Below are 8,647 nucleotides of genomic sequence, written 5' to 3' on the forward strand. Positions count from 1 at the left end.
AGCTACAAAGACCCAACGCAGCCAAAAATAAAATAAAATAAATAAATTAAACAAAACAAAACGCCACAAAGGAATACCACTGCACACCCAGTAGACGGGTTAACATTTAATTTGGACAAAGTCAAGTGTTGGTGAGAAGGTGGAGCAATAGGAACTTTCAACTGCTGCTGATGGGAATGTAAAAGTGGTACAACCACCTTAGAAACTGACATTATCTGGTAAAGTTGTTACAATTGCAAACCCTAAAACACAGAAATTCCACTCAAAAGCATGCATTCTGGGTCAAGTATCAGCAAACATTTTCTGTCAAAAACCAAACAGTAACTATTTTAGGCTTTCAGGGCCAAATGGTCTCTCACAACTACTCAACTCTGCTAAGCGCTAATGCAGTACATAAAGTACATGGACAGTACATAAAGAAATTAGCACAATTGTGTGCCAATAAAAGTTTATTTATGGACACTGAAATTACAAAGACAAAATAATTATCTCTGTGAGAAAAAAATAGATGCGTTAGAAAAATCCTGGAAGGAATATTACAGTAACGATAATAGCAGTTATGAATATGGGTGTTTTTTTCTATTTTCTAAACCTTTGGTAATATGGTTATATAAATTTATAGTAAAAATATGAGTTAAAGAGCCACTTCCTGTTAGCAACTGACTCCTGTTTTCAGTACCTGCCGTGTGTCCGGCCTGTGTCCAGCAAGATGCTAAATGCCTTACATGTATGATCTCATTTAATTCCCAGAGCCCTTGTGGAATGAGTGTTCTTAGATTATTGTCTCCTCATGAATGAGAAGAGGAGAAGGGGGCTTAGAGGTAGAGGAACTTCCCCCAAGTCACAAAATGAGAGGCAGAGCTGATGCACGGACTCAGATCTGCCACAGTCTGTGGTCTTCACCTCTGCACCAGCCTGCTTCCACCTGCTAGAGAACCACGGCATCTTTCACAGGGAAACGGGTTTAAAGATGGTTAAAATGTAGTTCTGCTCAGAAGAAAGTAGGTCGTTAGCCTTTAGACCTCTCGGGCCCGGTGCCTCTGATTCTCAACCCCATCTCGTGTGAACAAGCCGGGTGATCTTAGATGGTGCCCCAATCCTGCTGTGCCCCAGCTTATTCTTCTGTCAAGTGCAATAAACACAGACCACCTCAGAGGTTGTTGTATTGATTAATGAGATAATATATATCCCATGTCCTCCAAAAGAGAGGCACTTGTTAATTTATTTCCCTCCACCCAAGAACACAGGAAAGTTTAAAAAGCCCCAGCCTTTTCCTGTCACTTGGCCTCTGGTTATTGTCCTGGGTGTAATGGAGTGGAAAACTCTATACATGTCTCCCTCTGACAGTGAATTTCTAATCTTAGAAAACTTAATGGTTTTTGTCAACCTGATTGTCCAGTGAGAGCGGATTAAGAGAATGACTTCCTTGTCACTGGAAAGTTGACTTGCTTCACAGCGTTTTTCCTGGTGCCGGTGGGATGCATGATCGATACAACACAGACCTAAATACTTACCTGTGGTTTCGGGGCTGAGGACAAAGGTTGGGTGTTCCCTTTAAGTGCGTTCCTCCATTTCTACATAGACCCAGGCGGGATGTGCATTAAAGCAGTTAAGGCAGATGACCCGCGACTCTGCAGTCTGAGGGGCAGACCAGAAATTGAACAGTGGCTTTCTCCTGACCAGCGAAGCAGAGGCCCCTCTGGCTGAGGCTGGGTTTGTCTTTTCTGCTCTGTCTTTCCCATCTGGGAAAGGAAGGTCCATTAGTTACTGTCTGTGCTACAGGGGAAGGATGGCCTTGCTTTTTTCTGTACCAGGACTTCCCAGACAATGCACCGGAGCAAAAATGGGTGATGACTGCTGATGAACACTTGGTTCAAAGTCCCTGCCCACTGCCCGCCAAGGGCCAGGAGCATCTCTCACACCAGGCTACCCTCTACAGCAGATGGAACTGAGGCAGCCTCCGCCAGAAGTTAATCACCCAGGGAAACTCCTGCCCTGTGCAGGAAAGCTCTCTCGGTCCTGGAAGGCAAAACAAAGCCCTATTTTATTTGAGGCACTTAAAATGATGTCACTTCCTCAGGGATGTCATCTCTGACCTTTCCGATGAGGCAGGTCCCCTGTACTTTTTCTTCATGATAATTATTCTAACTAGAAATAAATCAATATTTACATCAATTAGAATGTAAGCTTCCTGAAGGCAAAGGTGTCTGCCTGCTTTGTTCACTGCTGAACCGCAGTGCTTGGAAACATTTTTGGCAGGCAGTAGGTACTCAATAAGTATTTGTTAAATATATTAACTAATAAATCTATATAATTACTAGCTTATGACCTGTCTCCCCTATTTATGACTAGAGCCCCCATGGAAGAAGGAACCGTGTCTATCTCATTCACCGTGTATTCTGAGGACCTAGAACAGAACCTGGCACATAGGAGGCGCTCAATAAACACTGAAGGAATAATAAAGTACTTAAAAATTTTTACATTGAATTAATGGTAGTAATTTTATTCATGTAATAAAATGGTAATACAGTTATTTTAGAAAAAGAAAGTAAAGTAAAAGACACATCTCCCACCACTCTTAAACAGCTACTTTAATTATTTTGATGTTTTTCCTTTCAGAGTTTTTCACTTGTGTGTTTTATACATAACTTTAATCAGGTAGTTTTAAGTGCACTTGTGTGCACCCACACACACACACACCCACACACACACTAACAACTGTCCAGGTGGCAGAGATTTTTATGAATTTAAGAGCAGGAACGGAGGCCTGGATGAATAATGTCTTTCTTATTTTTATAATTAATCGTTGGTCCTACATTGAGATTGATAGCATCACGGGAACAGCTAGCGAGAAGCATTGCTCACTAAACGTTTACCCCTGAGGTCAAGGCAAATCTGGCTATGGAAAAAATTTGCAGGTTAGAAATAATCCACAGGAAAATGCTTTATTTTTATGCTTACAAATCAGGGAAACTTGCCATGGCCGTTACTAAACATAAACTGGTTATAAACACCGCAGTGGGCTTAGCAGCTCAGGGCTCATTTCTCAGGCTTTTTTATTTGGATCATTATGTGGAAATCAACCCAGTTTCTATCTTTAAGCCCCTAGTGATACAGTGCCAACAAGTGACTTTGACTGTATTTATAGAAGTGAGGAAGCCACTGTATACTTTAAAAAACAAAACAAAACAACACCCTGTTCCGTTATATTCAAAATACCTTTCTAAACTTTTAGAGGGAAAAGGGTCTACTCCCTGTAAGGGGAAGCCTGTAATAGCAGAAAACCTGTTAGTTTACAATGAGAAAAATTCATGTGAATTACTTATTGATAAATAAGGTAGGCAGGAAGTTGAGTGAACAAATTACTCACCTATTGCTGGGGGACTACTTTGGGGCTTAGATACAGACTCTGTCTTGACTGGGAGGAAAAAGGTTGATCTTAATCTTTATCTTTTGTCTTTTTTACTTGTTCCTTATTTGCAATAGAAAACAGGAGTAAAGGGTGAAGAGAGGTGATTTATTTGAGATTAATAAAACAGCACTCCTTCAGGTGATGGTTTAGTGGAAAGGCAGAGGAACTGGGTGCTGGTTCTAGCTCTGTGGCCACCGTAGTGTGTGAACCCAGTCACCTTTCTGGGGGCTAGGGATGACGAAGACGTCATACCACCTTCACAGAGTTGTCGGGGGGATCAAATAAAACCCTGACTGTAGAAGCCCTTTGAGAACATGTAGTCAAATGTTTTTAAAATGAGCGGTAAGGCTCAACATTGCAGGAGGAAGCCATGCTATTGAAAAGCCTGGGTGAGGAACTTCGACATCTGAGCTGCAGCAGCCGTATAGGAGACAAGCTGAGAACAAGCTGAGAGCTTGGGACTTTTGCGCACTGGAGGCACTGAGAGATGAAGACAGTGTAGTTTTCTCAAGCAGTCAAAGGATTGCCTGAGTACTTGATAACAGTTGAGTTAAGTGGGAAAAAGCATCCGTATCTGTTTCTACTTCTTTAATTTTTTCCTTTCTGTGACACTGATGTATTTGTAAAACAAAGATGGGAAAAGAAGAGCATTTATGCAAAAATTCTAAGAAAATTAGATTTCTAGGATTAAATAGTAAGTTTTATCTCATTTTTCCCAGTGATAAACAGTATATTCCCTTCAAACAGGCTTATTTATTTATTTATTTTTTTGGTACGCGGGCCTCTCACTGCTGTGGCCTCTCTGGTTGCGGAGCACAGGCTCCGGACGCGCAGGCTCAGCGGCCATGGCTCACAGGCTTAGCCGCTCTGCGGCATGTGGGATCTTCCCGGACCGGGGCATGAACCCGTGTCCCCTGCATCGGCAGGCAGACTCTCAACCACTGCGCCACCAGGGAAGCCCCAAACAGGCTTATTGAATTCACTTATCCATTCAACAAATATGTATTGCATCCAGCTGAATGTCCACGGGGTAAATAATTAACTTCTCAAGGGCAGGTCGTAAAGCCCCAAATCTACTGGGCATTGCAAAGATCCACAAGATGAAACTAAAAAAGAAATTGCAAGATCAAAGTACCATTCAGAATTCAGAAAAGAAACATCAAGTGTAATAGCAGGGACTGATGGCTACATGTTTTCCTCTCCTTCCTGGACACGCAGATAGACTACATTTCCCAGTCCCCCTTGCCTATGGCTACAGCCACAGGACTGTATTCTAGTCAGTGGAATGAGAAGCTGTGCATCACTTTCAAGCCTGGCCCATAAAATCCTCCCACACGATGCTCTTTCCTTGTCCAGCTGGCTGGAACCCAGAGGACCTCACATGTTGAAGATGGCAGAGCCTCCATCCGTCTGGATCCCTGAACGACTGCACAGAAGAAGCCTGCCCTGTGAGCTGTTCACCAAGCCAGTGCCATTATGAGAACATGAAGTCAATCTCGATTATTTTGGGTCATTAGGCATTTGGGGTCTATTGGTTCAGCAGTTATCCTAATTTAACTAATACATACGGCAACTGAGTCTTCACATTATGGGCCTGTAAGAAGGAAGAAATCAGGAACAGTATCAGAGATTTATCAGCAATGGGTGCTTTTGCTAACTGTCATTAAAAAGTTCAAAGGCTTTGGGGTTCTCAGTCTGATTGTCCCAGGGGCTTGCCTCCTAGTAGAATCATCTACACTTTTCTTTGCCTTGGTACTTCCATGGCAAGAGAGCGTATAGATAGACACATAGATACATAGATAGATACAGTTATATAGATATAAAGATATTTTTGAAGGTAAAGTATAAACATTATGTCCAAAATGGTAGCAATCTATTAAACTCTTTCAAGAGCAAATGGATGGAGATATGAAAGCAGGATATAAGGTATCAGGAAGAACCTGGTTTTCTATATCTCTGATCATTGCTCTGCCAACCCAACCCTGCCAGGGTACCCACAATAATGTCAGGCATCTGTAGCCTGAGACTTACCCAGGCCCTGGTCAGTGGGAGCCTGGCCTCATACTATACCAGGAACCTGCTATCTATCAGTGAGCAAATGGGGTCTGGAAATAGGCTCTCTTCAGCTGCTTCAGCCTTGGGTTAGGATGCTTTGGTTGAAAGTGATAGAACACTCAAACCAAGCTGATTTCTGCTAATAGGGAATTTACTGGTATATGCAACTGAAAGCCCAGGGGCAGGGGCTAGCTCCAGGCATAGCTGGATTCAAGGACTCCAACAACGTGGTTAGAAACTGTCTCCTCTTTATTCTGCTGTTTATCATCCTCCAGTCTTGGCTTTGCCTGGTCGCAAGTGGCTGCAGCAACATCAGCTACCTAAGGTGACTGCTCTTCTCTGAACCAATCCCAGTGGCCAGGGAGGCACAGTGCTTTGATTGGCCAGGTGTGCTCATATGGTCTACTCTGGCAGCTGGATGTGGGAACTCTACACAAAGTGCAGGGACTGAGAGTAGGGAAGAGATGGCTTCCCAGGGGGATATCAAGGGCTATTACCAAGAAAGGGGGGATGGGTGCCAAAGAGGCAAACCACACTGGGTACCGAGAGGTTCAAGTCACAGCCCTGTGCTGTTCGTTTATGCCTCCTTGCTCCCTGTGGTGCTAACCCACCTCCCTGGCCCTTCTAGAACCTAGGAAGAGAGACTGGAGCCCTAGTTCTGAACCCCAGCAGCGAGCTACAGATCCTGTCCCACTTACTGAACCCTCCCTCACCCAGGTCTGTTTTCTAGGTTTCCCCAGTCCTGCAGGAGACCGGGGGCAGGGATGGGCAGCTCTGGGCTCTATAGTAGAATTCCTGCCGGTGGATCTTGTTTCTGGCTTCTCTCACTGCTCTGCTCTCTGATCTCTGCTGCCATGCTGTCCCCATACACCATTCTGCCCACTCCATCAGGTTGGGCTCCTTGGTCATTATCATCTGCCTAAATTGCACTTGGGTTTTGCTCACACTCTTTTGGACTTAACTGGCAAGTTCTCAAGAGATGAACTTCCATCTGGTTGGTCTCGTGGTGGTTCTGGATCCTGCCTTCCCCTTTCTCCCAACCCCAGTCCCACCTGCTCCCACAACCAGCCCTGCTCTATACTCAAGCCACCTCTAGACCCCATCGGCCCTATAGGCTCATAGGATGTGAGGCCTGGGCATTCAGCAGCCCTGAGAAGGACAGCCAAGTGTCCCCTGGACCACCTTGAGCCAGGGGGATATTCTCTAGAATTGTGCTAGAGCTCTGACCTTGTGACTCTTCTCTGGCCTTGTAAAGTGGGAAGACTGGTGCTGTTTGTAGATCTGAAAATAAAATCACTTTTAATGCAGATGTGTGTATAGCTTGTCGGTGTACAGGCCTGGAGACGGCTCCTGCACAGAAAACATCCTGGCCCTGAGCTGCTGGAATGACAGAAGGATTATGGATTCCCCAGAGGCAGGGTAGGAGCCATCCCACATGGGCAGGGCCTCCATTATCAGTCTTGGGGGAATTCAGGACATTTCAGGGGTTGGTTTTCCATGAAAACCACCTTGAAGAAACTTTCAGGTTTCAGGGAAAAGGGAATAAATGTTCTTTATTTGGAAACTAATGGAGACACTTATAAAGATAATGATAATGGTCTTTATTGGGCCTTTTCTAACATGTTCCAGGCACTGTTAGGAGCCCTTTACATATCTCATTGCCCTGAATCCTTACAACACTTCAATGAGATGGTATTATAATCCCTACCTTTTATAAGTAAGAGGATGGAAGCATGGGAAGGCAAAATCATGTATCCACAGTTACACAACTAGTGAGTGACAAGGACTAGGGTTCAAACACAGCTAGTCTGACACTAGGGGCTACATCAAAGTGCTTAGTTTTAGAAAAGGCTCAGGCTATATAAAGGGCTTAGATGAACTCGGGGACAGTCCCAGGTAGAAAATGCCAAAGCAAAGCAGACACATCACTAGGAATAGACAACAGGTTGTCAGGCTGGTCCTCACCCAGAGTCTAGGCTCAGCCAATGTCACATACAGGGAGAAAGACAGACCAGAGACACCAGTGCTCAGAATCAGGTTGCCAAGGTCTGAATAACAAGGGCAGGAGGCCCGGGGCTGGGCAGGCAGGGCCAGAGAGAAAGGTGATCTGCCAGGAGCCAACTGACCTGGCTCCAGACATGTGGGTGTTTCCTTCCTCCTGTGTGTATCTTGGCTCACAGTTCAACCCCTTTGTACTGAATCTGGACCTCAAAGCATAGTTCACGGTGGGTTGGAAGGGGGCAGAAGTGGTCAGCCAGAGCTCAGAGACCACATCAAAGTATTTTGTGGGCTGAGTGTCCCGAGGGGGCCAAACAATGCCAAGGGAACTCACTGGGATATTTAAGGTGTGTGCAGAAGAGAGAAATGGGAAACAAGAAAGTGAGAATTTGAAGGGCAAAAAAGGAGAAAACTGAGGCGATTGTGAGGGGAGGCCAGAGACTCGCACTTTGACAATTACTGACTTGCCGCACAGTGCTGCCCCCAGAAACCTGTGCAGGGGTTGGGGTGGGAGGGTAGGCTGTACTGGACAACCTGGGCTTCCTTCCCCCAATTTGTCCACTCTTTTGAATGAGTTTTGAGTACAAAATATCTCTCCCTAAGTAGGCAGAGCTCCAGTAATAAGATGCCCAGAGTTAGTTACGACACTCAAGCCACTCGTAGGAAGGAAATATTTTTTTATGTCATCGTGAAACTGCCCAGCTCACCTCAACCTGCTGTGGAAATGGTGGCTCTGAGGACAGAGTGGAGATAAGAGCATCTGACCTGAAGCTGAGGCAGAAGGGAAAGTCAGGGACCCAGGTCCCCTCCCAGCCAAGAGTCAAACTGGCTTTTCTACTGCGCCCAAGTCAGCAGGAAGCAACACACAGCAGTCAGGGAGGGAAATGAAAGGACAAGTGGGGGTCCCTGGCCTAGGTCCAGCCCTGTCCAGAGGAATGAAGTCTGTGAAAGCCTCTCAGGGACCAGTCTTCTCCCCGGGGGCAGGTGTGGTTTGTGCCCGCGGACAGCTGCCCTGAACTCTCTGCTTAACTGGAGCGCCTCGTCCTAGCTCCTGCCTAAGGTAAGCAAACGTAGGTCTGCCAGGCCGTGTCCACAGACCTCTCCCTCAAATGAGAGGCATCGCAGCATCTGAACTCTGGAGGCAGGAAGACCTCTGTCCAAATGTCACTCTGCCATTTCTAG

The sequence above is a fragment of the Globicephala melas genome, chromosome 8, assembly GCF_963455315.2.
Source record: "Globicephala melas chromosome 8, mGloMel1.2, whole genome shotgun sequence".
Taxonomy (NCBI): Eukaryota; Metazoa; Chordata; class Mammalia; order Artiodactyla; family Delphinidae; genus Globicephala; species Globicephala melas.